The 21,417-nt window shown below is 43.3% G+C and overlaps 1 protein-coding gene and 1 long non-coding RNA gene across 2 annotated transcripts in view; one reads left to right on the top strand and one right to left on the bottom strand.

The window, feature by feature from the left end:
* AKAP1 (A-kinase anchoring protein 1) overlaps window positions 1-172 on the bottom strand; it is a 33,509-nt gene extending 33,337 nt beyond the window's left edge. Inside the window, exon 1 of the mRNA XM_070560788.1 lies at window positions 9-172. The gene's annotated coding sequence lies outside the window, so the exon portion shown is untranslated. The remainder of the gene's footprint in view (window positions 1-8) is intronic.
* LOC103546324 (uncharacterized) lies at window positions 133-20,906 on the top strand. Its single transcript, XR_543664.2, has 3 exons — window positions 133-270; window positions 1,651-1,738; window positions 20,771-20,906. It is a non-coding gene; the product is annotated as an uncharacterized lncRNA (long non-coding RNA).
* The last annotated feature ends 511 nt before the right edge of the window (window positions 20,907-21,417 follow it).

The raw sequence follows: 21,417 nt of genomic DNA, 5'->3' as shown, positions 1-21,417 counted from the left end.
CCGCTCACCTGCGCGTGCGCGCCGCCGGCCGCTCCCGCCCGCGCCGCTCCCAGCTGCGCCAGAGGGGGCGCGGTGTGGAGCGCTCGGCCAGCATCCCGCCGCCGCCTTCCGCAGCCGGGCCTTGCTCGTGCTCTCGCGAGACGAGCTGTAATCTCGGCGGGGCTCGAGAGAGGGGCCTGGCAGGAGCGTTCGGAACCCCGGGAAGCAGAAAGGTGTGCTCCGCGTTTCCCGCGCGGGTTCTCCCGCCTCGGCTCTGAGCGGACTGGAGGGGTCAGTTGGACCACCTGCCTGCGTCGTCACGGAGGGCCCCCTGGAAAAGGCGGAGGGGCGGGTGAGCGGCAGGGCTCCCGTTGCTTCCCCGTAACTGGCCTTACATTGTAATGCATAGCCCCGTGGCCGTTAATAATTGCTTAATAATAACCGCGTAATGGGAGTGCCTGGCACCGCTTCAACGCAGCGTTCGTGCCCGTTTTCACAACTTGGTGATGTCGAAGTGGAACACTTTCCTCTAAGTGGGTTTGGCTTTTGGAATAATTCCCGTGAGGACATGATAATCACCATGAGTCACTGACTCCTCCGGGAAACTTGGGAAAATAAATTGCCCCCAGACAAGTGGGTGGGGTCCCGGCTGGCCAGGCCTGCGCCCGGTCCTAAAACATAAGGACTTGAAGTGAATATTGGTTTGGGCAAAATATAGAAAAGAGATCGTGCTAAGAACTCACCATTACTTGGGAAAATGCTTCACTAGTCAAATGCAAATTTAAAGGACAGTGAGATGCTATTTACCTATTGAATTTTAGGTATCAATTCATGTAGTATATGTGAGTCCTGATGCACAGTGTGATTAGTGCCATGAAGGAAACAAATAGGAAGCGGAAAGAGGAAAGAAGTAACAAGAAGAGACGTACTTTAGGTCCTGTGGTTAGAAAAGGCCTGAGGTGAAATTTAAACTGAAACCTGCTGGCTGAGAAGGAGCTGGCCTTGCAAATTGTACTTGGGAATAAGAGCTGGGGAATATGTCCTGCAGAGGCAACAACACGGGCAAAAACAGGAAACAGCTTCTGGTGAACTAGAAGATCAGTGTGGATGGAATGGGGACGGGGGGGGGGGGGGGGGGGGGGGGGGGGACCGGAAAAGAAGGGAGAGGGAGGAGGTTTTGTTTTTTGGAGGGTGGCAGTGAGGGAACTGGGCTGCCTTATAAACCATAGTAAAGCTTGAATTGTATTCTACTCTGCTCAGCACCCCCAAGCCAGGCGTGCTTCCACCTCAAAGCCTTTGCACTTGCTATCCCCTCCAACTGGAATATTCTGCAGAACTCTGCAGAGCTCACTCCCTCACCTCTTTCATGTCCTTTGCTCAAAGGTCACCTACTCAGTCACCTTCTCAGTGAAGTCTTCCCTGGACTCTGTTTAAAATTGTAACCACTCCTCCTCCCCACCTCCACAATTCCCTGTTCCTCACCCCTTCTTTATTTTTCTTCATAGTACTTACCACTATCTACATACTGTCTACCTGACATTCATGAGAGGACACATTATTGAGGGCATGGCACATGGAGGACACTCAGTAAAAATGTGTTTAGTGAATGAATGGAAGCCATTAAAGAGAGTTAAGTAGAGATTGACATAATATAATTTCTGTTTTTAAAAGGGAGCTGTTGCTGCTGTGGAAAGAATGGATTAGGGAAAGACCAGCATAGAAGCAGGAGACCAGTTGGGAGGCTGATGCAGTGGTCCAGGTGAGAAATGATGCTGGCCTGAGCTAAGAGTCATGGTAGTGGGTATGAAGAGGCTGCTTGGGACTCAAGATATATTTTGGAAGTAGTAGCAACAAGACTCCATCATGTTATTGGGGGTAAGGAAAAAGAGACAATGAATGATGCTTCCTCTGGCTTGAGTTACTACGTGAAATGGGGTACAGTTTATTGAGGTGGGGGACGATAGGGGCAGAGAATCATTAGTTTCATTTTGGACCCATTATGTTTGTACTGTTTTTGTGACATCTAAGTGCAAACAGTACTTAAGTTGGATGTGCAAGTCTGGACCTCAGAGGAGTGGTCTGGGTGGGAAATACAAATATGTATTGAAAATCATGTAAAAAGCAGATATTTTAAGGAAAGACAATGCCCTGGTGGTGGTGGAGGTAGGAATGGTCTACAGGGAAGAAACTGAGAAAATGATGTCCAGGGAGGGTAAGTACAGGAAAGCGTTGGTAGGAAAAAATGGGGAGAGGGAGGGAGTAGAAGAAAGAGGGAGATGAGGCTCTGAATGTGGTGGTGGGAAGGAGGGACAGAAAGCAGGGGGCAAATGAGATTATCAGTCTTATCCTGTGTGTGGGGACATGGGCAATGCCTGCCAGGATGAAAGGAATGAGGGAAGAATAGAGGAGAGGGGTAACTGGAATATGAGAGAAAGTACAAGACAGGAGTCAAAGGGGAGAAGACGAGAGCACAGGATTAGCTGGGATCATAACCAGAGATCCACCCAGCAGCTGTGGCTTAGGAGGTGGCCACAGGTCAGGGCAGTTCAGAGGTCATGGGGTGGCCCTAGTTTAAGATTAGAAGGTGGAGGAATGAGAAGAGAGGTGAGGGTGGAAGGTGATCCTAAGAACTTGGCCATGAGGAAAATAAGATGATGCTGTTAGACTTAAACTTTAACATCAATTCTAAATGGGCAAAGGTCCGCCGAAGGCAGGGATTTTAAGCTAGGAGTCATAAAACAGCTTCAAGGACATCCACAAACCCCATGAAATTGTTCAGATGGTTTTATAAGGTTGGCGCTTTTCTGCAGAAATAGTTGTGGATAGCTTCTGTCAGATTCTCTGATATTATCCTGATGTTAAAAAAAAAAAAGAATAAGGATCTGGTAAGTAGAGCAAGAGAGAGGGTAAAGCCATATCTAAAAAGGAATATGTCAGTCAAAAGGAGATGAATAATAAAGCACCCAAAGGAGACAAAAAAAAAGAAGCGGGCCATGCCCACCTAAGGGAGGAGGTCCCCAATGTGATCTAATCTAGAAGCTGCCATCTTGGATAAGTGGAAACGGTCAGATCAGAACCCGACGCAATGATTCATTGACATTATATAACTCATGCCCCTCGTTCTGACTCCATACCCACCGAGCAACATTCTGATGAGGCACTGTGGAAGGCACTGGTCCACCTGACAGGTAGATTTTTGTCATTGTAAATTACATAAGTGGCTGTCTTGTTTTCTGCATCTGGTGCACATCTCGTGAATGTTTTTTGTTTGACTCAGCTTTCAGTTCTGGGACTCCAACGTGGTGAAGTTTCTGAGTCTGGTGAAAAGCTGAGTGAGGGCTTGATACAGGGCCGTGGGGAATTTCATCAAAACATCATCCATGAGGCTCTTTAAAAAGTCAGCCCAGTTGTCTTCCCTTGAGAGCGCCTCCAACTTCAGGGGGCACATAGTTGAGAAATGTCCTGCCTTTCCTACAGGAAGGATCTACAGAAGGAACTTTTTCAGTGCTCACAAATATGAACTGTCCCCTTTATAGGCAATACAGTGAAGGAGTGTCTTTACTCCTTCAGTTTAACTGAATAAACAAGTGGAACTCAACCCCTCCCACTCTCCACCCAACTCCCTATTCCCTTAAACTGAGGAAGCACTTGGCTATGCCCCAGGACTGTGTGTGTCTGCAGGGAAGAATAAATGATCTGCTCCCAGACAAGTCAATGGAAAGAGCTGGGGAATAAACAATACTAATGGCCAATACTTAATGAGCACTTGATGCCCAGCACTGTGCAAAGTACTTTATCTTAATCCTCTGCCAACCTCAAAAACTAGATACTCTTGTTATATTATAGTCTCGTTTTATAGCCTTTAGTCACACAGCAGCAGAGGCAAGGTTTTAACCCAAGCAATCTGACTTGAAGCCCATGGATTAACCAGCTCACTCTAGTGCTGCAGGAGGCACACCTAGAAAACCAGGGAGCAGAAGCATGGCTGCTGTAGATTGAATTGTGTCCCCTCAGAAAGGATATGTTGCAGTCCTAACCCTGAGTACTCAAAATGGGACCCTATTTGGAAATAGGAACGTTGCAGATGCAATTAGTTCAGTTGAGGTCGTAGTAGGGTAGATTGGGCCCCTGATGTAATATGACTGGTATCCTTATGAGAAGGCAGCTGTGTGAAGACAGAGACACACAGGGAGACCACCATGTGACAACAAAGGATTGGATTTATGCATCCACAAGCCAAGGAACACCAAAGATTGCCAGCAAACCACCAGAAGTGAGGCAGAGGCAAGGAAGGCGTCCCCTACTGGTTTCAGAGGGAGCTCAGCCCTGCTGATACCTTGATTTTGGGCTTCTTCCCTCCAGAACTATGAGACAATCGATCTATTGTTTTATGCCACCCAGTTTGTGGTACTTTGTTGCAGCAGTCCTAGGAAACCGATACAGTGGCCTTCTTTCTTGCACCCGTGGATGCCGGGTAGAAAAAAGGAATGTGAAGTCATTCAGCAGATAATAAAAGGTGGCTGTCCCCTTCCTCCCCTCCAGACCCAAGATGCTATGGCTTCACAGGGCATAGGCCCCACCCAAGTGGCTATGATGAAGGGGCCTCAAATAGGCACCACCCAGGCTCCAGCACCATCATCACCTCATACTTTTGGGGACTTTTCCAGCCGTATAGTTAAGATCTTAATTCTGGTTCTGTTAAGTGGGTGGCTGGCAGTATGGCTGGCTATTTCCCAGAGCCCCCTTCACTCTTCCCAGCTTCTTCCACTGGCACTTCAGTTTGGAAGTTAAGCCTAAGAAACTCTACAAACTACTTCAGGCAGGGTGAAGTTCTAACGCAAACCAATTTAGGTCCTTCAACTACAGCCAAGCTCGTGCATGTAGAGAAGCAGTTAAATCATCAGAGACTCTTACCTACCTCATTTTATTCCATGGAAGGTATCTCTTTCTGGCCCAACTGTGGGAGTCCCCGCAGGAGGCCCCCGACCATGCTGGGTGCCTGTATATGGATGCTTGAATTGCTTGGGCTCTATAAGAAAACTGTTGTGAGCCCTCTCTGGGTGGGGTTTATGACCTTTTGTGCAGTGTTTCTGTTAGTTTGCATACCTTTCTCTGCACCGTTGCAGCTGAGATGGTCCAAAACCACAAGATCCAGGAGTGTCAAATAACTGCAGGGAGATGGGAACTCCCCTGGGGATGAGACCTTTAGCCAAGATGATCCACTCCCAGAAGTGATGAGGCAGAGCATGTAGCAATACGGGAGCTCACACACTTCACCCAAATCTTCCATTGTTCCCAGCCTCCACGCACCCCCTGCCATTCCATTGGAACCATTTCACTCACACTATTTATTCTAAAACCTGGGAAGTTTCTTAGTAACCTCTGTCTCCTGTTTGATCAGGCGCTGCACTTTCCCACAGACTAATGTGTTCTACCCAGGTCTGCCACTAGCCCACACAGTGGCATTGTGCAAATTAGGCAACAGGTGTCCCTGCCCCCAGGCAGATACTGCCCTGTGCCAGGCTCCATGGTGAGCAGAGTAAAATAGCACATCCTGGATTTCAGCTGCCGCTGCCCTTGGGCTGGATGCCCTTGTGCAGGACATGACCTGCATGACCCTCCATGACATTCCTGCAGTTGGGAGCAAGTCCTGACAGAGCTAGTGCTGTCTACCGTGACACAATCAGCCAACCAGACTTCTTGGGGTTTGGTGCACCACACTGCAATGGCTTCATTCATTTAATTGCTGCCAAAGCCTGAAGTATTGCCATGCTCAGCATAAGTACTTAAAGAACAGTTATTATCTAAGTAACGTTACCTACCTTCTCAGTTTCCTCATTTGTCAAATGAAGATAATAATCAGACCCTTCTTCATGGGGTTGTTGTGAAGATTACATGAGATAATCCATACAAAATACTCTGCACAGTGCTGAGCCCAAGAAATAAAAGCTATTATTCCAAGTGCTTTCATCAATCAATCAAGAGCAAGTCAAGATTTATTCAACAAATAGGCAGTAAGCAACTATTTTCTGCCAGGCTTCGTATAAGGTGCTGTGGTTACCAAGGTGAATACCCCTATCTGGTAGGGAAGGTGGATGTGAACATACGCAAAGACCGTGTGCGGCGGGGTCAGCGCTGTGACAGAGGTAAGTACTAGGTGGGATGAGAAGTGATAAATGTCCATGAGTTTCATTCTGCTTGTTTTAGGGTCAGGGAAGCTTGAATGTATCACTGGTACTCTTTCTGCATTTGAGATTCACCAAAATAAAATATATTTCTTCGGTTATCTATTGTTGCATACCAAACCACCCCCAAACATCCACTGATTATTAGCTCATTGGGATGGTTTGTTTCTGCTCCACATGTTGTTGGCTGGGGGACTTGACTGAGGTTGGAGGATCCAAGATGGGGTCACTCACATGTCTAGTACCTCAACTGCAATGGCTGGAACAGCTGGATGGCCAAGCATTTATTTCTTTCTCCTTGTGGTCTCTCCAGCAAGGAATCTGGACCTCTCTACATAGTGGCTTAGGACTCCAAGAAGATGAAGGCTAAAGCTGCCAGGTGTCTTAGATCCAGGCCCAGACCTAGACACCATCACTCATGCTGTACTCTATTGGTCAAAAAAAGTCCCCGGGTCAACCCAGATGCAAGGGGAACATCCATAGACCCCACCTCCAAGTTGGAGAAGAGGTAGAGAATTGAGGACATTTTAAACCTACCACTTCTATTATCATATTCCACTTTACAGCCAATTTATGACTTAGGAGGTATCTAATTGGTGAGATTCTGTGGCTGCTTCAGGAACCAGTGGTATGAAATGCAGTGTGGCATAGCAGCAGCAAAACACAGGGTTCAAATGCTCATTTCAGTACTAACACACTATGTGGCCCTCAGGTGAGTTACCAAGCCTCTCTTCCCACCCTTTCCTCCTCCGTAAAATGAGGGGCAGTAAGATCTAATTCTGCACGGTTATTTTGAGGATTAGAGAGAATGCAAGAAAGCACTGCACACGGTAGATGAGATGGTTGAGCAGAGCCTTAATACTGGTGAGGTTGTTAGGTTTCGTGCCTTTCTTCTTAAGCAGAGTGATACGACTGGTACGTTTGGAGCCACTCCTGTCTGTCCTGGAAGCACCCAACAGACCTCTAGTATTGCCTGCCCCTCCCTGAGAGCCTCAGCAATTAGGCCATGGAGTTGGGGCATGGCTTCTCAATTTTCTTCAACGTTTTGGAAAACAATTTAGTAATCATTAACAAGAGTCATAAAAAGCGTTCATATCCTTTGACCTAATAACTAGATTTCCAGAAAATTATCCCAAAGGAATTGGTTCAAAAGAAAAGCAAAATCCATACACATCAAATTCTTCATTGCCATTTTCTCTAGAGTAACTAAAAAGAGAGAAACAGCTTAAATGTCCCATAGTAAGGGAATTGTAAGCTAAGTTATGATACAAAGAAATACTTGCTGAGATATTATACAATTCCTAAAGTGACAAGTATTATCACTATAGGATAGCATGGAAATTTTAAAAAGTAAAATGCTAAGTGACAAATTCAGAATTCAAAAATTTCTTCACATGAACAAGGACTAGAGCCAGATGTGGAAAAAATTTGTTAGCATTTGGAAAGTGAGTTTGGAATTGATTTGTTTTCTTTAAAAATATTCTTTTTTAATTTATTTTTTTAAAGATGATTCTAATGGCCTCCTTTTCTTTTCTTTTCTTTTCTTTTTGCAGGCTGTTTTTTGGTGAGGAAGATTGGCCCTAAGCTAACATCTTTTCCAATCTTCCTGTTTTTATTTTCTCCCCAAAGCCCCAGTACATGGTTCTATAACCTAGTTGTAAGTCCTTCTAGTTCTTCTATGTAGGGGGCTGCCACAGCATGGCTTGATGAGTGGTGTGTAGGTCCACACCCAGGATCCCAACCAGTGAACCCCGGGCCACCAAAGCAGAGCATGCAAACTTAACCACTATGCCACTGGGCTGGCCTGTTCTTTATTATTTTAATCAAATTTAGAAGGAAAATTTAGCCAAGCCCAAATGGAAAAATGGTTTCTTAAAAAAGAAAAGCCACAAAATAAATACCAGAGACTAAATTTCAGGGCCTTTAAAAGTACAAGTGCTTAAGCTGCCGCCTGAAGATTCTCATTCAGAGGGTCCCAGGTATTTCTATTTTTTCAGACCTCCACAAATGATTTTGATGTTCAGCAGGGTGAGACCCACTGAGATAGACATTCATCATTATCCTGTCAAATGATCTAATAAACACTCTGTCTGATCAGAAATAGCAGTACAAAGAAAACTTCCATAATTAGAATTTTTTTACCCTAATAAAATATGTTCCTACTTGTGGGTTTTTCCATTTCCATTTATTTAGCTGTACTCTGACAAATTTGTAGCCTTTGTACGTAATCCAGAACACAGAAAGGACAGCTTTTGATAAATACGTGTGGTTCTGTACAATGTAAGGAAAAAATATGGCATAGGAGTGATAGCCAGGGGTTAGCAGGAAGAGGAATAAAAGCAGAAAAAAATGTCATCTGCATGTCACTCAAAAAGTATTGATGGAATTATAAGGATGATCTCCCACTGTGACCAGCTGTGGCCCTTTCCTAAGGAATAGAAGTCTCAAATAGTCTCATGAGATTAATATGCATATTTTTCTTTCTTTTATAATGCTGGCATTGAGTCATAGGGAGTTATTGTTAAAGACTAAAGAGTAGAAAGAAAAAGCCAAATAGAGCCTTGTCCTACCCAGCTTAGCTTCCAAAGAATATAATGAAAAAGATGGTCGATTCTTTGAAAAAGTATTGGCGTTAACTAGTTTTCATGATGACTATGTTTCGAGACCATCATTTCCCAAAGTGTGCTCTTTATAAAAAATAGTTCCTCAGAAGGCTAGAGGTATTACTTGAAGGGGTTCCTTCCTTGATGAAGTACATTTGTATTGCAGGATTTAACCGAGGTAGAGAGGTTTCTTTGAAGGACTTCTCAGGGCCTTTGTGAATTGCCAAGAAAAGAATATAATATGAAATATGAAAACCTTCTCTTGGTTGATGGAACATACTTTGCAAAACACTTCCATAGACCATGTGATTTCCAGTAAGAGCTAAATAAATGTTACTTATTAAAGCAGGGAAAAATTAATACTGGGTATTATGGTCCTAAATTTACATTACTTAATTTGTATTTGTCACCTAAGGAAAATTAACTTTCATGTGAAAATTATGAGATAATATATAGAAAATTCAACAGCCTCTCCAGACAAACCCTTAGAACTAATGAGAAAGTTCATTAAAGTTTCCAGACATAAGATCTTTGCCAAAAGGAAAATTGCTTTCCTATACACCAATAGCAAACAATTAGAAAATTTAGTTTTAAAAATACCATTTATAATAGGACCAAAATATACACACTATCTAGGAATAAGTCTAATAAAATATGGTCAAAACTTCTACGGAGAAAACTTAGTCTTTATTGATAAAGACATAAAAGAATTCCTAAACCAATGGAGAGGTACCATGTTTGTGGTTTGGAAGACTCAATGTGGTAAAGATGTAAGTCTCCATCTGTCACTCCTTTTGCTTCCTAATTAAGATTTACATTTTTCTTCTTACCCTTTCATTCTCTTGTTTCTTAGAATATCCACAAATGAAGAAGGTATTAGCTCTTTCGTTGTTAGAATTCTGCCTGTCTTAGCAAGCCTCTAATGAGACATGTTTTAGCGTTCCATCTAGAGATGCCCAATAATAACCTGGGGGTTGTTTGTAAGGTTTCCAGTATAGTGCAAGAAGTTCTTAAACATTAGTGTAATATCAGATTCCATGAGCGGCCTAGGCAATCTATTTGTGTCTTCCAACTGCTGGATATCTCTTTGGTACCTTAGCTAAAAAGAACTTTTCTTGTGCTCCAAAGTGCCCAGTTTAACTTACAAAATGGAATGCAGTAGATGTAATGAAGGCAGCTTCTTGGCTCCCAACAATACTCCCAGTGGCCACATTTGTGCTACATTTCCTCTGATAATTGACTCGACCCTGCGTCACAGAGGTGGGCAAGTGATCCGGGCTGGGTCGGTTCCAATGCCTCATTCCTCTGGCCTGTGATTGGACCAGGTAGGGGACACTTGACCAACCCTGGGCTGATCAGTCTTTCCCGATGGAGGAAAGAATAAAGCTAACATGAAAAGAGCAGAAGAGATAAGAGACCAGTAGTTTTTGAACCCCTGGCTCCAGTCACCCCTTCATTTGAGTGGGTTGAGGATATGAGCCAATAAAGGTCCCCTTTTTTGCTTAAATAAATTCAGTATGGCTTGCTGTCTCTTACAACCAAAGACTCTTCACAATAAATAAGCAGGTGGAAGCTTCAATTTCCCAGGAGTCTACACAGGCTGCTAGTCACACAGCCAGAAGTTATTCAGGGAAGCTGAAACACTACAAGTTACAGGAAAAGAAATTATTAGAGGAAGGAGACCTTACATAATGGTGGGAGGAGCTGGGGAAGTGAAGGATCAGGAGGAAAGTTGGTGATCAGAAGAGAGGTCACCATTTGGTCAATCATAGAAGTTAAGCACATCCAGCACTGAAATGGCATGGCTGAGGCAAGGCTCGTGAGAGGTCAGTGGGCAGCTGTGCCTCTGGGTAGCTAGCACCTTTGTGGATCACTGTCAAGGATCTGGTGGTGAGTTGAGGGCCACTGTCAGTCAAGAGGGTCAGCAGTTGGAAAGAAGACGTAGATCAGGAGGAGAGAACAAGGACAGGCTGGAACCCATGGGCACCTTTGCGTCTATCTGCAACCACTTCTAACCACAACAGTCTTCAGAAGGCAACAGCTGCTGCTCCACCTCCACCTTCTGTCTCGCGCACATTCCTCTTTGGACCAACTCCTGCCTGGACCTGTACAGGGAGAGAACTCTGGGAAATGTAGATCCCAAGTTATTCAAGTTGGCACAGTACAAACTGCCCTAACCTTTATCCAGGCAGCCACACACTGAGAACTTCCTGTAAAGGTTCTGTAAAGAAGGAAAACCAGATGCTACCATACTTGACTTGACCGGGGCCTCTGCAGCAGTCTGACCCCGAGCTGCCAGCTGCGCTTCTCCTTGGGCGATTTTTCTCACACCTTCCCAGGTTCCTAGCTCTGCAGCCCTCTTCTCTATACCTAAGCACCTTCGATCCTCCTCTCAGATCTGTAGGCTTGGCCCTGCCATAATTTTTAGGACTGATTCCAACTTTAGAACAGGAAGGTTAAGGATGGGTAGTCTGCTGCCTGGCGACATAGCACAAAGGTAAGTTTGCTCCGAGGTCAGCTTTGACTTCTTGCCCCTGCCCTGGGTTCTCTTGGCTGGCTTCTGCCTTGCTCCAGGAGCCAGAAATGCCATTTTGATTATCTGCTGAGCATCCCCTCCAGGGCTCCCAGGACTAAGTGCCTGCCTAGCTTCGTTGCTCCCCAAGTCCCACCTGAGTCCTGCCTCTGAACTCCAGCCGGAGCAACAGCTGCTACCTGCAAACGCGCTTTCCCAGATATCAGCTCCTACAAGTTTGATTTCTGATTGCGGCAAACCCATGACATGCTTGAGCAAGATTCTCCCAAGCCATTGTGAACCCCTACATTGTTTGTGCAGGTGACTTGTTCTCCAGAACCAAAGGGTCACCTGTTTGTTGTGCATAGCCTCGCACCACATATTCACCTCCTTTTCAACTTTCACTAAAATTGGACTCTCCCTTGATGACAGTTTCTGTGCATACTCAAACAGCTTCTTCAGTCTCTTTTTTTGTGTAGAGGACAAGTGGACCTGTTCATCCCTCTGAGCCCAACCCGGCTGAGTTCGACATTCAGTTGTATTTCATTTTCTGGTTGAATTTCTCTTTAGTTTGATACCGGCGGCAGCAGCTGACTTTCTGTTCCAAAGAAAAAACTATTGTGCTTATTGTTATTTTGTAATTACCTAAGGAATGTTGCTGCATGCCCAACCATGAGCAAAGGACCAGAGTCGAGGTGAGATGGAATACCGATCATTCACTCAACTCATTCCCATGTGCGAGGTGTTTAAGATGCCTGTCTTGGCAAATGACAAATGAATGCATGTCACAGATCCTTGGGGTCACTCAAAGGTATTTTAAGTGGTGAGTGGCATCCAGGAATGCCAAGGGTGTTAATTTATTACTGCTCTGTTGCTACCCTCTATCCTCCTCTTGTCATATCAGATGACCCTGATGCCTCCTATTTTACTGAACAACTGCTTATCATCAATTGCCCTGCTCCCTAGATTCTGTGTTCTGCCTGCCAAAGTAGACTGCCTCCCAGCACTCACACCTGTGAGCTGCATTCCCAGGACATACCCTGGGGGGGTGTGTCAAGTGTCAGGTTCCCACCCCTTCCAATGTGCCTTGTTTCTTCAATGCTCTGGAGCAGGTTGGCTAGGATGACCATCATTACCAATAACACATTGAACACTGGTTGTACTGAGTCAAGGAAATACTTTTAAATACTTCTGCTTGCTGCAGGGAAATATACCAAGAGAAAATAAAGGCATCAGTGAGATAGCTTGGCTCATTAATCATCTCCTATGAGCCATCCTAAATTCTAACAAGTTGAGTGGGGTTATCACTGACTACATGATAGCCATCAAATTGGGCTGTAGTTCAAACATATGATCCAATGGCACTTCCATGCACTCTACTCCTCATTGGACTCCTTGTGTAATCATTGTGCAGAGTCCATCTAAGTCCATTTTGCAGAAGTTGGAGCAGCACACTTTTGTTCTTCTAGGTGATTGCAGATTTTATAATCTTTTCTCTTAGCATGTTTTGTGTGTGTGTATGTGAGGAAGATTGCTTCCTCTTTTTGCTTGAAGAAGATTGTCACTGAGCTAACATCTGTGCCAATCTTCTTCTATTTTGTATGTGGGATGCTGGCACAGCATGGCTTGATGAACAGTGCTAGGTCTGCATCTGGGATCTGAACCCACGAACCCTGGGCCACTGAAGTAGAGCGCACAAACTTAACCACTATGCCACCGGGCTGGCCCCTCTTATGATGGAATTTTTACCACAATTCTGACTTATTTACTGCTGAGTCCTTGGTCAGGAGCCCATTGTCCCGTTTTAGTAGTATTCTTTTAAGAAAATGAAGTGTATTTTAATTTTTTTTTTAAAGATTTTATTTTTTTCCTTTTTCTACACAAAGCCCCCCGGTACATAGTTGTATATTCTTTGTTGTGGGTCCTTCTAGTTGTGGCATGTGGGATGCTGCCTCAGTGTGGTTTGATGAGCAGTGCCATGTCCACACCCAGGATTCGAACCAATGAAACACTGGGCCGCCTGCAGCGGAGCACGCAAACTTAACGACTCAGCCACGGGACCAGCCCCTATATTTTAATTTTTTATTCAATGAGGATTTTAATTTTTAAAAGATCCACTCTACCATGAGCATATTGTGAGTCCTGCCTCTGATTTGTGCCCTAAGGGGGTGTGCGTGTGTAGCAGATAGTGGGGGAGGGGGTGGCGTGGAATGAATATGGTCCTTGGAGGAGAAGCTCTATTCTAGGACTGATAACTGTGATGTTTCCTAAATGGCAAAAAAACAAAAACAAAACGGGAGAGGCTGCTAGTTGGGATAACCGTGAGCCAGGTTTTCCCCTTAAGACTCAACAACACCTTCAGCTTCCTCTAGTTTTCTTCCAATGGAATTTCAGCTCATTCTTGTTCTTACTCCGGGCAAAATGGAGCTATTCCTTCTTTTCCTGACCCTATTTTGGCTAGAGGCCCTGACACTTTCCCCCGAAGCCTCAAAGCCTCTCCTAAATACCTGTGGTAGACCAAATAATGCCCCCCAAAGATGTCCACATCTTAATCCGCAGAATGTGTGAATATGCTACATTACGTGGTAAAGGGAACTTGGCAGGTATCGCTAAGTTAGGATCTTAAGATGGGGAGATTATCCTGGAATATCTGTGTGGGCCCAATGAAATCACAAGGGTCCTTATAGAAGAGATGCAGGAGGGTTAGAGTCAGACAAGGACATGTGACTACAAAGCAGAGGTTGGAGTGATGTGGGGCCGTGAACCAAGGCATGTGGGCGGCCTTTAGAAGCTGGAAAAGGCAAGGTAACAGTTTCTCCAGAAAGAAGGCAGCCTGACCCATATCTTAGCCCAGTAAAACCCATTTTGGACTTCTGACTTCCAAAACTGTAAGAGAATAAATCTGTGTTGTCTTATGCTGCTAAATTTAAGGTAACTTGTTACAGCAGCAATAGGATACTAATACAGTGCCCCAGCCAGCATTGTCTGGACGGTAGAGGCTGAGGGGTTATCTAGAGCTGTGCTGACAATGTGGTAACCACTAGCCACATAGGGCTGTGGAGCAATTGAAACATGGCTAGTCTGAACTGAGATGTGCTGTAAGTGTAGAATACCCACTAGATTTTAAGGACTTGGTTAATGTCTTGGATACATTGGGTTACCTAAAAAACATTATTAAAATTACTTTCACCTGTTTATTTTAACTTGTTTAAACCTAGCCACTAGGAAATTTAAAATTACACATGTGACTTGCATTATATTTCTACGGATCAGCACTGCTCTAGAGATTTGTATGAATCTCGCTACCGCAGTTTTTGATGTCACTGTGAGACCCAGCTGAGTGGCGGAGACCTTCTGCTTCTAGTGCCCCTGGTTCCTGTTGAGTACTCTTGGACGCTGCTGGAAGGGCACCTGCCCTGAATCACCCTGAACCTGTCTAGCTTGGGCCCTGGCTTCCCACCTTAAGTCTTTCAACCTTAAGTTTTGCGAGCTGGGGGCCAGCTTTAAGGAAAAGAACACAAAATCAGGCTTGGGTCTTGGAGCAATCTGTGCAAGGGCGGGACCTTGAAGCTTAAGCTTCATTAGCCTCATGGTCTATCTGCCTCTGCCTTCTCTCCCAAATCTCCCCTGGGGTGGCTCCTTTCTCCCAGTCTCTAGTCTGGGAGATCCCCACTCCCAAAGGGATCCTACTCTGCAAAGATCTCTCACTAGTTCCTAAGACAACAACCAAATTGGCCACTATTGCCCTTAACCCAGGCAAAGGGGGTTAGACCTTGAGCTTTGGAGGATCCCACATATCACACACACAACAGGTGTATGAGGGAATGTAAGGGGGCCCGTCAGTGGGGATTTGGCACTCAGGACTGGCACGGCACACTCCATAAACCCTAAACATTTGTTCCCATCACTTACACTGTTGAGGTCCTAAGAAATTGCTTTGTTAACATTTCTCGCCCTATGTCCTTGGAACAAAAAGGACTGAAATCTAATGCCATGAAGGTTTCTAAGTTGCAGTGCTGCTAACAGAGAGCTAGACACTGCTTCAGAGTGCAAGGAGGAGGAAGCACTTAAGAAAAAAAGACAAATCTATTAAGTTGTCAAATCTTTCATCTCAGCTGGCATGAATGCAGTAGATTCTTGCATAACAAGGTATCTTTTCCCAGTGGTGCATAGTTCTGGTGTTTGCAACAGTTGCAAATGACAGCTAAGGAATATTTTGTAACATTACATAACTCATATAACTCAGATTTGTATAAATGCAGGTCTTGATGCAACACTATATAAACATTATATGAATCATCAACTAGATGCACATTGAATGCTAGAATTATAGTTCTTTATAAAAATTTTAATAAGATGTAAATTTTCCAACAATTTAGATATTAATTTCAGCTTTATTTAAATAATTTTGAAAATGAGTACAAGTCAAGATCACCATAGAGATAGAAAATACAAAAGTGGAGCTCAGAGAAGAAAAAGGCTGAAGGAAAATGAAATAGAACATAGTCTTCTTAAATGTCTAAAAACTGGAAACAATGGGAGGGGCAGACTTCTCTTGAGTGTGACCCACTTAAAGTTTGCAGACAGGACTTTACACATTCTTTGTTTAATAAAGATTTCACTACTAATCAAATGAAAATGAACAAAAATATCTTCCAACCCACAATTTGAAACCTCAGATGAAATTCCTGCAACTTCATCTTCTTCACTAAATGCAGACTTAATTATTGACTAAAACAATGAAAACAACAAAAGAATTATTCATAATAAAGTCATAACTCAGAAAGCCAAATGCAATTCTTGCCTGTCCATTAGCATATGAAGAAAATTGCATTTATAAGAGCTGCAATTGAATGTGAAAACCGAAAAACCTCTGGAGCTTTACTACGCTTATTGGATAGAGATCCTGAAAAATGGCTGTCACATTCTGACAGCATAAATATGTTCCCAGCAAAATGCAATTCAATTCAAATTAATGATTACAATTTTCCATTGCCTGAACATGGCAGAAAATTTAGTATTTAATTTTACAGCAAAATTATTTTAGATAGAGAAAGAAATTGTAGAAATAGTTTTTATATGTTTTTACATCCTAGGTAGCAAATATTTTATTACTGCTGTGACAGAGTTCTATAACCAGTCCACAAGATCAGTTTGGGCCAGTTAAGGTGTTTGTGCCTGGAAACACTTAGGTTCTTGACTAAAGTGAAATATCACTTGTGCACACAAAAAAAAATGCATACACGACTACTAGAATTAATTTTTTTAAAGACTGAATAAAGGGCCAAACAAAAATAGTATTCAACAGAGACAAATGATGTTCTTATATGATGTAGGATGTCCTTATAAAATAAAATTTATCTCCAATACTTAATCAAACATGATGCTTTTTGTGGCAATGACAGCTCAAAATTTACAGAAAATAATGGAAATTTTCTAGGTTTCGTAGAAATTATTTCAAAATGTGATGCGAAAATATTCAACACATAATATAGGTTTAAAAATGCATCAGATGATCACCATATAGAATGGAGAATGCAAAATGAGATTATTAATTTGTTTTAAAGTAAGAGAACTCATACACAACATGTTTAGAAGTAAATCTTACTCAATTTAATTAGATTATATTACAAACTATAATCAAAAGTAGTATATTTCTTTTTCTTTATTATTATAAAAGTAATATATTAGATTTTAAAAGTCATGGAAACAAGTAATATATATATTGATGAACCACCAGAAAGAAAAAACCCAAGGAAATTGAAATTAATATTCCCTGAGTTTACATTTCCAGTGATAATTACATTCAATCGTATTTGCTGTTTTGCTGGCTTTCACTCATTTAAAAACCACAGCTTTATGGATTTTTTTTATTTTGTTGTCATGAAAGTATGTTCTCTTTGTTGTGATGAAACTAGTTAAAGCAGAGAGGATGTGTTTTATTTAACCGTTTGCTAGCTTGATTTTACACTTTAATTATTTAGACATATGGTACATGAGTCTCTATTTGTGTTGTTACCTGGGCCCAACAAACGTTGGCAGGAAGCCTGGTTGCCACCCACCAGATCTGACTTCCTCAGGTGTGGATCCTCAGAGCCTCCTGGAACTCGCTGTGCAGCCACATCAGTTTGCCAAGCCCTGGTCACCCCAATCCCCAGCTTCTTCCTCAACCTACCTAGCCCGTTGTTGATGTACCAGCGCGTCTCAGGATCAAGTGCACGTGTGTAGCTACAACAGAGTTCTGAAAGTGTGAAACGTACTAAACCAAGCATGTGTGCGGAGTGGCCTCACAGGCGAACTCAGAATACTCAGAACTCTTTTACCAGCTGAGGAAACCATCCTACTCCTTTCTCCCACCCTCCAGACTCCCAGGTCACCAGTATTTGGTATTTGAGAACTGTGAGTACCAGTCTTGTGGGAAGTGAAGAGAGATTTAAGTTTATGCTAATCTTCCCCTCTCAAAGCCTAATTACTTAAAGGCCATTGGTCTGTGTGAACTCCTACAGCTATTAAGAGTTAGGGAAGTCACATATTAATTATTCAAATGATTGATCTGCTGGATGAATTAGCCCCCACCTTCCCCTCATGTCCCAGCCTCTGAGGTGCTTTCCCCATTTGTCAGCCACTGTGTACCGTGGGATGCAAGCTGTCCCTAATTGTTGGAGCAGTACATCTGCTGATCCAAAAAATAAGAAGTACATGCAGATGGTAACATTCTGGGTTCAGTCGCTTAGAAGATTTCTCGTGCATTACAGCGCTGCTCCTTTCTATTACCACAGACCCTCAAGGGTAGCTGCGAAGGGAAGAATTTAGTGGCAATCTGTGCCCACATCCAGATAAGGGATGGACTGCTCCAGGCTCTTTGATGTCCAGAAGAGCCTAGAGTCTGTGGGGTGGGATTTCCCTGAGAGCAGTACTTCCATTCCTCAAAGACAGCCTGGGAGAGTGAAAAAACAAACACACGGAAAAATAGGACAACTGAAGCCTGACGAAATAAGCTGGTACCTTACCCACCCCAGGGCATCTTGTGAGTTCAGCTTTGCTGGGTCTTGCAGAAAAATCACTCACTGTTTCTCTGTCTTTTATAGAGACATGTTTTCTTATTATTCCATAAGGAGTGGCTATGTATTGTACAAACTACAGGAATCACAGATAAGCAAAATAACATACAGCTAACTGCAGATGAGCAAAGTAAAATATAATAAAACAAAAATCACCTGTAATCCTACCCATACTATCACTGCTACACTTTGCTATATATCCTTCCAGTCCTGTGTTTGTGTTTGTGTGTGTGTATGTGTGTGTGTGTGCATGTGTTTTAGTAAAAATGAGGTCATATTGTAAATGCTATTTGACAGTCTGCCTTTTTAATCAACAATATTATGAAGGCTTTTCATGGCTTCAAATTTTCTGCTTTATTACCGTTATTATTGAAAATAAATTCTCAATATATGGTAGCTACTTTTATGTGCCATGCACTATGCTAAGAGCTCCAATTAAGTCATGTCATTTAGTCATTTCTGTGACTCTAGGAAGTGGATATCATTATCCCCATTTCACAGATTAGGAAATTAAATCTCAGAGCTTGAGTAATTTAAAATATGCCACAAAAGTGGTAAGTGACATCACAGATTAGAGCCCAGTTCTGCTGAGAAAGCTCAGGTTTTTAATCAATATGATAAGACTTCCGCTTAGCATCATCTTCTAATAATCTTTTGAGTAAAAACAGGGATAGATCAACAGGTAGTAGGTGAATCAGGCAACTGACAATCAAAAGACATACAGAAACAAATGTAAGTATAATCAAGCATATCATCATATACATGGATGTGCAGGGGTGTTTGTAGATCACAGAGATATAATGATACAATCCGGGATCAAAAGAAGGAAAATCAGAAGTGAGAGTGAGGTCAGAGGAAATGACATGGAAAGTGTTTTTCATCCTTTCCCTGGGCAAGTTGAGGACATCTCTGAGAAGTAGAAACTACCCTTTATCTCCTTTTCATCCTTATAACCAATCTTCTTCAGTCACATTTGGTGGCTCCCCTTCCTTGTCTCACCCACTAGCTGGGGATATTTCCCAAGGAAGACCACATTCTTTTCTTTCCTTTTCTCCCTCAGGTGTCTCAGGCCTCCGGATAGCCTACCTCTTATCATCAGATGATTTTCAAGTCAATATCTAGCTCTCCCCTTTATCCAGAGTTATGCTTCTGCAGCTCCAAATGCCTGTGGATTGCTCTACGTGCATATCCCAGTCATTTCAAATTCAAGATGTAGAGCTCAACTCTCCCCTCCAAAATTGATTCTCCTTCTCATCCCTCAATTTCTGTTAGTGGCATTATTGCTCTCTCACTCTCTGGGCTCCAATCTCAACTTATCTTTGATCATTCCTCTTCCATAGCCCACTTCTAAGCAGCTCCTCCCCACCACACCTTGCTCAGAGAAGTAAGCCCTAGCCTTTCCTTGAGCATAAATTGAAGGGTGGTAGCAGGTATAAGCCTGGGGTCACACATTCCAACAGGATTCCATCACAGGTGCATCTGACCCACCACAAAAGGGAAGAGAGAACACGATGAATATCTTTTGTTTTGGCCTGCCCAGTGTCCCTTCTTCTAGTAATGGAATCATCTCTTCATTTGGAGAAGACAACCCTCCCCCATTATCCATCCACAGTTTTCAAGTGGGGCTGACTCACTTCCCAGCTCCAAAAGCCTGGGCACCTGAATCAGGCCAGACTAATCAGAGTCAGAGAGAGTGGACCAGGAATGGACATGTGACTCAATCTAGGCCAATGGAAATCATTCCAGGTACTTTTGTGGAACAGAGTGGGAAGAGATTCTCCCTTTTTTATAAATAATTTTTTCTTTTCTCCTCAAAGCCCCAGTACATAGTTGTATATCCTACTTGTAAGTCCTTCTAGTTCTTCTATGTGGGATGCTGCCTCAGCATGGCTTGATGAGCAGTGTGTAGGTCCATGCCCAGGATCCGAACCAGTGAACCCCGGGCTGCCAAAGCGGAGTGTGCGAACTCAGCCACTATGCCACCACACTGCCCTGAGACTCTCCTTTTTATAGTTGATGGAAAATAATTGTGAAACTTTCTGATGGCTGTTTCTGTCGTGACTTGGGAGGCCGCTAGCTGAGAATAAGGACCAGACAAAAGAGAGATGGAGCACTGAAGACATCTTTGACTATCTAGATCCAACCGTGTTTGAAGCCAAACAATCCCTACACTTACGTGAGTCAGCAAATTCCCTTTTCTGCTTCGGCCAATTAAAATTTGGTTTATGTTATTTGCAACTGAAAGAGTCGTGTAGTATTCTCACGCTCTTCACAAACATCCTGTTTCCTTCTTTCCAGACACGTGATGGGAGTATACTTCCATATCCTCTTTGAAGTTAGATGTGGAACGGGACCTGCTTTGACCAATGACATGGGAGCAGATATTTTAAGAGCCAATACAAATTCTCCCACTTCTTTCTCTCTCCATAGCAACCAGCGGTACTCCAGTTAGTGTTTCTCACGTCAGCCTGGTGTCCAGAGTGAGAGTAACGTGGAACAGAGCCCCCAGCTGACCTGTGACGGACACATAGCATGAGAAAGAAATAAACCTTATTTTTTTCAACTACTGAGATTTTGGAGTTTTTTGTTCCCACAGCTTAATTTAGGCCATCCTGACCAACTCTAATGCTGACTAGTTTAGAGAGGAAAGGGATTGTTGGTTTCTTAATCTCTGTGTCGTTGTATATAGCACAACAATGTGAATGTATTTAATGCCACTGAACTATACTCTTAAAAAAGGGTAAAATGGTCAATTTTATGCGAAATATATTTTACCTAAATAAAAAAAATATCATCAGCAGGCAATCAGATGTTTATTAGGGGCCTAGGAGGTAATTCTATGTAAATGGCTTTGATGGCCAAAAACATATTCTTTCTTGCATTCATTCGGCAAACCTTTACTGAGCACCGCCTCTGTGTCCATCACCATGCTAAGCACTCGAGGTACAGACACTTCTGGCCTGGAAAAGCTTCCTTCCAGTCGGAGGGCACTTGTCACAGCTGTTTGCCATCCCAGCCCCACCCCTCTCCCCCTTTCAGCTTCTTCCTGTATCAGCAGACCCATCTGTCTCCCTCAT

This window comes from Equus przewalskii, chromosome 10 (genome assembly GCF_037783145.1).
Source record: "Equus przewalskii isolate Varuska chromosome 10, EquPr2, whole genome shotgun sequence".
Classification (NCBI taxonomy): domain Eukaryota; kingdom Metazoa; phylum Chordata; class Mammalia; order Perissodactyla; family Equidae; genus Equus; species Equus przewalskii.
The sequence above is the reverse complement of the archived record's forward strand: the minus strand, read 5'-3'. Positions and strand labels throughout refer to the sequence as shown.